Source organism: Hyperoodon ampullatus, assembly GCF_949752795.1.
Source record: "Hyperoodon ampullatus genome assembly, chromosome: 4".
NCBI classification, from domain to species: domain Eukaryota; kingdom Metazoa; phylum Chordata; class Mammalia; order Artiodactyla; family Ziphiidae; genus Hyperoodon; species Hyperoodon ampullatus.
Window position 1 is genome coordinate 120,880,955 of NC_136917.1, and position 7,487 is coordinate 120,888,441.

Genomic DNA, 7,487 nt, shown 5'->3' on the forward strand with positions numbered 1-7,487 from the left:
GTCACAGAACCATTTCTTAGCCAATCTCTGGAAAATGGGTTGAGATTGCTCATAGGCAGCCAGGTCTGTCTCTTTAAATGAGGTCATTCCCTCAGACATCATTGCTTTTTCTCCATAAGAGGGAAGTGGAATGTATGTTACAGAGGCAACCACAATCCCCAGTGCAGAATTTGCCTACACCAGATGGGTACCATGATTCATTGACATATTCAAGAGACATGTATTAAATAAATATCTGCCATCTGCTCAGAACCAAGAGATTCTAAAGAAAAGTTACACATGAATACATTTTCCTATTAGGTGACAAAATGACAAACTGTGGCTCATGCCCCTTCTGCTTTCTCCTCCCTACCCTTCAGTGTAAGCACTTAACAAAAATCCCAACACAGCCAAAGATTGGACTAAAGATGGAAACCGAGCCCAAACTGATGGCTCCAAAGCAAGGAAACTGGCCAAATTCAGTCAACCAGTTAGTTACTAACCAATTATTTTATTAAACACCATCCTTTAGAAGAATCAGTCTTTCTTTTTGTACAGACCAACTTCCCTTTATCAGGTGATAGATTGCTCTGACTTAAGCTTTAACTCTTGAGAACACTGGCTATGCATCTCCACAACCCACAACTCATCAGTTTAACAAGTAGCAACTTTACTCTTAGGCTTAGTATATTGCATACTTACATCTTTTATATCAAGAGGGGTAGGAGAAGGGCTCAAAAATTCTTATATGCAGAGCTCAGAGTGCCCTAAGTTGGTAAAATAATTTCATTTATAAGTGTGAAATACCTTCAGAAGCCCTTCCCTTGAAAGCGATTGAGATATAGGAGCTGGGAACAAGTTATGAGTCGTCTTATACTGTGGTTTAGCAAGATTTGAAGTTGGTCAGATAAACAATCTTCACTCTCTCCTTTTTTTTTTTTTTTTTTTTTAACAGCCTAGCTGACTGCACCTGCCTCTTTATTAACCACAGAAAAGTGAGAACCTAGCAACATGAAATTAAATCTTTTTCTGCTTTGGCACCAGTATGCCCATGGAGAGTGCTAAAGACATGTGGAAGATTTAATGCTTAGGGAGAGCAAAAGATTATTTGCTTCTGCTCCAGCAACAGAGCTATTCTAAGAGCTCTGATTGCTAAAGAGAGGCACGGCACAGGCATGGCCTCCCTTTCTGTCTCTTGCTTAGACTTTTAAATTCTTGTTGGTTTATTTATTTGTCAAAGAGATTATAGTGTAGTCTAGAGCAGTGGCTTTTGAGTTTGTTCTTCTAGGTGACTCCCAGGCTGATTACTAATAGTATTTGTGTTTATAAAGAGATAATAATCTACATTTTTGCTTTTTGGCATCATTTTATCATTGAACTGTTGGTTCATAAATCCCAGGAAGCATTTTATTCTAATTCTAGCAAGTGTTGTGACGGTGGAAGTGAATAGAGAGAGGTGAGGAGGAGAGAGATGTGAAAGTAGGTGAGCTGAGGATTATTTTGCTGTGCCAACGTGGAAACATGGGGCTTCGAATTGCCACAGTCCTACATTCATGTGGCTTTTCAGAGCTCAGCCTCTCACCTTCAAATGACTTTATACTTTATGAGTTTTGTTTCTCACAGCTATTAGATGCCAACTCTCCAAACTATTCTGCACTGCTCCACATTTCTTTTACCATGCAAACCTTTGTCCCAGTCTGAATATGGATCCCACCTGTGTCAGAATATTTCATACACAGATTTTAAGACCCACTATACCAGAACCATAATACTCTGAGTTTGCTGAAGAATGAGATTAACAAAACATGAGGCTTTCTGGTTGAGTCCACTTCCAGACTGTCTACATGACTGATTTTTTTTTTTTTTTTTAACATCAAGGACTTGGTGTTTTGGTAAGTTGGAGACTCACTGACTGTCCTCCCATTGTTCTTCAACCCAGTAAATGTAATATTATCCATGCTTTGTTTAGATTAGAAACATAGGAGCAATCCCTAATGCTTCCTTTTTTGTTATTCCTCACATCTATTTCCTTCTGAATTCCTGTGGTTCTCCCTACAAAATACACATCGAATGTGTCAACTTCATCTCTGTGGTCAATGTCCTCACCCCAACCACCATCATCTCTAATCCTCAAGAATGTTCTGTCTTGTTTCCTTGGCTCAATCCTTGCTTATCTACAATCCATTTTCCACCTTGAGGCCATAATTTTTTTTCTTTCTTTCCTTTCCTTTCCTTCCCTTCCCTTCTTTCTTTCTTCCCTTCCTTCCTTCCTTCCTTCCTTTCTTTTTTTATTTTTTGGCAGTGTGGCGCAGCTTGTGGGATCTTAGTTCCTGACCAGGGATCGAACTTGGGCTCTCTGCAGTGAAAGTGCGGTGTCCTAACCACTGGACTGCCAGGGAATTCCCCCTTTTTTAAAAAAAATTATTTAATTGGAGTATAGTTCGTTTACAATGTTGGTTAGTTTCTGGTGTACAGCAAAGTGATTCAGTTATACATATATGTCTTCTTTTTCATATTCTTTTCCATTATGGTTTATCACAGGTTATTGAATATAGCTCCCTAAGCTATATGGTAGGACCTTGTTGTTTATCCATTCCATATATAATAGTTTGCATCTGCTAATCCCAGATTCCCAATCCATCCCTCCTCCCCACCCCACCCCCTCCCCCTTGGCAACCACAAGTCTGTTCTCTGTGTCTGTGAGTCTGTTTCGGTTTCGTAGATAAGTTCATTTGTGTCATATTTTAGATTCCACATATAAGTGATATCCTATAGTATTTGTCTTTCTCCGTCTGACTTACTTCATTTAGTATGATCATCTCTAGGTCCATCCATGTTGCTGCAAATGGCATTATTTCATTCTTTCAGAATTTTCTTTTAAAAATACAAATCAGGGTATGCTGATCCCCTTCATAAAACTCTCTATGGTTTTCCAGTACTCTGAATAAAATCCAAGTCCTTACTGTGATCTCCTAAGCCCCGCTTCTCCTAACTCCTCCAGGTTCTTTATTGCCCTCAATCACCATGCCTGGAGTTGTTACCCTTGGTTTTTGTTTTTTTTTCTATGCCTGGAAAGTTTCTTCCTCAGTTCTTTACATGGTCTTAGCTTAAATGCCACCCCCCCCAGAGGCATTCCTTGAATATCCTTCCAAAATGGTGTGATAGTTACTATGGATTGGGTAGTTTAACATCCATTCAAACTCTCTTTTCCTATGCTGAGACTGCAGAACTGAAATCCACATTTCCCAAACTTTCTTGGAGCTTGGATCCTAGAAATGATTTTGTTTCCAGGAACAAAGTGCAAGGCACCAATTTTGTGGTTCGCAAGGTCTCCATTTTGAGGGGACCAAGCGTCATTTTGTTGGCATGGACTGTGGTGGCCGTGGTGTGGTTCTGGAGCAAGCAGTTGTAGCTATGGCTACAATGTGTAGCAACAAAGGGCAGCTTTCTGATTCTGTGGCTCTGCAGCAGCAGCTTTAATTGCATTGGGGCCTGGAATAGTTCTGCAGTCAGTAGGGATATAACACCTTCCTAATACAACAGTTTCTTATGACAGATTATGCAGAGGCTGGGGAAAGTTCTTCAGAGGTCAGTCTAGAGCCTACTCTTCCAGCCCTTTTAACAATTTTATAATCACTAAATTCCCTGTATAGAATCCCTTTCTGTTTAAATTAGCAAGAGTGGATTCTGTTGGCTGCAATAAAATCTGGACCAATATAAGTACCTTCCATAAGTTACTCTTTAGCTCATCTTTTAATGTTTGTTCTTCAGCCTTATAAACTATTCTTGTATTGTCTTTCTCCACTACAATATAAGCTTCATGAGGATGGAGCCTTGTCTGTCTGGTTCACTGCTCTGTCCCCAGCACCTAGGACAGCTCTTGAAGCATGGGAGATGTTCCATAACCATTTGTGGCATGAATGAATGGGCCCTAGGGATTCGTAGAGGTACCCCACACCATGCCCCAGCAATCTTAGCACCAGGGGCATTTGCTCTGCAGCTACAGCTTTCATTTGACTCACCATTTGTTTCTGGTCCTGCTCCAATTTAGTTCTTCTGACTCAGCAGTGGAAACATGCACTTCTGATGATGATGACAGAGTGAGTCCTTGAATTCTCTAAAAGTTCTGCATCAGGAAGCTTCTGCTAAATGGTGCCTTGCACCACTATCAGGAGAGCAGGGCTCAACTGGATTTCACTATCAGTGGCATCAGGCTGCAGGGCAGAGACTGGTCAAGGAGGGCAAGCCTAGCTTGGCCATTGCAGGCCCTTCTTGCTTGAAAGACTATTTCATAAACAAGAGCAAGTCAGGATACTCTCCTTCTGAAAGATCATCCCAATCTGTCCGAGATCATCTCATCCATTCTGGTTGCTTGCAGTCTATTTGCTCTTTCTAAGAGCCCTGCCTTTCCCTTTGCCTATTTCCAAATGACTCTGAGGTCCAGAAATGCATGTTGTCTTTTTGCTTTGTTTTTAGCAAACCAAGAAGTTGGGTTCTCAGCATAAAATCTTGAAGAATAATTTGCCTAAAATAATCTGTGCCTCATTTAATTTTTTGTCCCAGTGCTCAGTACAGGGTCTGGTACATAATGGGTACTCGATAAATGTTTGAAGAATGATTGAATGAGTGAATCATCCTAGTTTTGTGCTTTTTTAAAAAACTGGCAAAAGGTTAATATATGCAGAAAAGACTTAGTATAAGAGAAAAAAATCTCACATATGACTTTGATTCTATTCAAATGTGTTCCAGCAGTTAGGCAAGATTTCATTAACATTTTCTCCACATCATGCCTGCTGAGTATCATTGCAAGGTTTAGTTGACAAGTGCCATTCACAAACCACATCCCTGAACCTAAGAGGGTATCCTGCCACACGGGACTTTTCTCAGTCCTGACACAAATAAGACAGCAAATGTCAAATGTTCTTTTTTAGAACTCATATATAGAATGATGTGCTTTTCCAAGGTCAGGGCAAGCACATACTTTACTTTGCATTCATGAGCAAGAATGCTGGCTGGCGACAGGTAACCTTCAGAGAGAGAGAGAGGCTGTCATTAGCAGAAAGGCGCAGGCTGGGAATTGAATCTTCCTAAAAAAGTCACATCTGCTGGCTGGCAGGAGAAGGAACTCATGTCAGGGCAGGCTACTAACTGGCAGTGGAGGGCGGCTGGTTACTGATTAAGCTGGGCAAGGCATTTTAAAAGCAAAGAGCACTCCTGGAGTTGAGATTAGGCAGGCTCTCACGACCGGGAGGGGGGTGGGGAGTAGGTGGGTGGAAAAGGGTGAGGTCAGGAAAAGGAGAGGGAGTGGGTATACCCTTGGCTTGGTGGGAGGGAGAAGTCTTGCAGGGGCTGGCCAGGCCCTCTGCTCTATCTCTGGTTAGACAGGTCATGTCTATCTCTAGGGCAGAAATTCCTGTCCTTGAGGTTGAGACACTTCATGGGTTTGCCAACTGTCTCAAAGGGCAGTGAAACTCCCAAACCCAACTGGTTTCCAAGTCTCTTGGCTAATCTGTAGACCATACAGCTACCTTTGAGGACCTTTCGAAGGCTGAATATTTCCACTCTTAAAATGCCTGGGAGTAGCTGCTATGCTTGCTACTCTTTTCACTTGTTTCCTATATGACAAACCTTGAGTTATGTGCTTTGCAGATATTACATAACTGTTACATTGAATCCTTACAACCTGGTGAGATAGGTGGATTTATCCCCATTTTATAGATGAAGCACCTAAGGCTCAAAGAGGCTGAATATCTTGTCTCATATCACAGAGCTGGAAATTGACAGACTCCCCTGAATGGAAGCAATTCTGGCCCTGTCTAGGGGAGTGAGTCCCTAATGGTTCCTTGCCAACTGCAGAAGATTGAAAAGATATTTGGCCCTAAGGCATGCTGTTTTCCATAATTGGGAACTAACTGTACATTGATGCTCTTCTGTCCCTCAAACACTTAATATTATTAACTATAGATCAATCTAAGGTTTGATTTTTTTCTGCAGATTCAACTGAATGAAGCAAAATGTGGACTGGCCATAGGTTGGGCAGAGAGCACATGAGGAGTGGGCAGCCGGCTTATAAAATGTCAGAGTCAAAGCTGCAGCCTCTTCCTGTCTTTGCCTCCCCCAGGTCAGCATGCCTGATGCCTGAAATTCCCCCAAACAAAGCCACTGGTTTAGATGAGATTTCTCTCAGTCCCTCCTGAAATGTCAGTTTGTTACCTGTAAGGACTAATGTACTTAATAATAAGAAAATATTAATACTTTACCTGTATATATTAATTTCTCTCATTTGAATTTCTCAAAAACCCATAAGCCATGTGTTTTCTCTTGGCATAGGTTAGTATATCAGAATAGACAGCACTGAGCAAAGCTCTCAGGGAATGGAAGGTAGGTCAGGTACGTTTTGATGTTAAGAAAGCTTTTCAGGAAGAATTGTCAGAAAAGGCCAGGAACATTAGGCCTGTCCCTTGGGGGTGAATCCTGATAGAACTGAAAGCAGCCAGAGACCAGCATCAAGGGTTGGGAATCCCAGGAAGTGAGGGTAAGACCACAGAAGGTTGTGAGGCTAAACTGTGAAGAGTGTTTGTATGTAGAGGGGAATCCATAGGCAACTTAAATATTTAAATTTCTTTTTAATATTTTAGGTAAGATTTATCAATGAGTACCACTCAATAATTACATTTTATCAAAGAAGTAATCCACATCTCTTAACAATTTTGTCTTGGCAGTCCTAGAGGGAGCATGCAGGAGATATGGGGAGAGAGGATGAGAAAAGGGAAGAGGATCATGGAGCTGATAAGCACATTTCCACACCAGAATCAGGATAGGCGTGTGGTGTTGTTCTTCCTCACACACTCTTTGCTAGGAGATCAGAGACCCCAGATGGGCTCGGGAGGCACTCCCAGATGCCTGGCTGTGGCCTGAACTGTGCCGACACGCCCACCTTCCCAGGAGATGGACCCGGGCATGGTCACCCAATGGGAAATTCCAGGGCCTCTGACCCACTCCACTCTTCCCAACCTGGAGAACTTCTGATGCTTTCCTACCTCTTTCCCCCGCTCCTGCTCTGTTCCTGACACTCCACCCAATCTCACAGCTCTGTGAGAGCTTACTGTTCCCTTAGCAGTGGTGCCAATGAGGGCAGGGTACCAAAGACCAGTCACACACCCCTTCCCTGGGGTCTCCTCCCTGTGTGCCGGTAAGCGCAGTGCTGGCTCAGGCAGATTTGTCAATTCAGCAAAGTCTGGTTTTCATTTCCTCTGCTCCTCCTGCTGCGTCTCAAACCAGCCAAGTGTCTAGTGCCCTCATTTCCTCTCTCCCGCCCGCATTGCTACCCCGTCCTACTGTTTCCTGTATTCTGGTCCTAGACCACCTCCTACTGTGGATAATTCTCCTCTTCCTTTTTAACTTCCTTTTCCAAACTTACCTGTCCTAGGTCTCATCATTGCAGGACCTGTTCTCACGTGGGTGATAACTACGTTGTCCAGATACATGAAAATTTATCAATACTAACA